Below are 299 nucleotides of genomic sequence, written 5' to 3'. Positions count from 1 at the left end.
CAGTTCCCGTTCAATCATCGTGATGCGAACGTACTACAAGGTAGAGAGGCCCTTCGTAGCCGGAGAAATCGTAGAGAAAGAATTGGAAACTTTGATTTGCCTGAGGACGCTACATTTACGTCCTCAACTAAGGTGACTTTTCTTTCTTCCTTTTCTCTTACTGGTATTGATTTTCTTTACCGACTTCCGTGGGTTCAGTCGAGTCACAGGAAATGGATTTTTTTTCTCTGATGCCAAATCGCGTTTCGTTTCTTTGGCGTTTGGGATTGAAGTATCACAATTATAGTTATTATGTGTGT

The sequence above is a fragment of the Penaeus monodon genome, chromosome 15 (assembly GCF_015228065.2).
Source record: "Penaeus monodon isolate SGIC_2016 chromosome 15, NSTDA_Pmon_1, whole genome shotgun sequence".
NCBI lineage: Eukaryota > Metazoa > Arthropoda > Malacostraca > Decapoda > Penaeidae > Penaeus > Penaeus monodon.
This window is presented reverse-complemented; position numbering follows the sequence as displayed.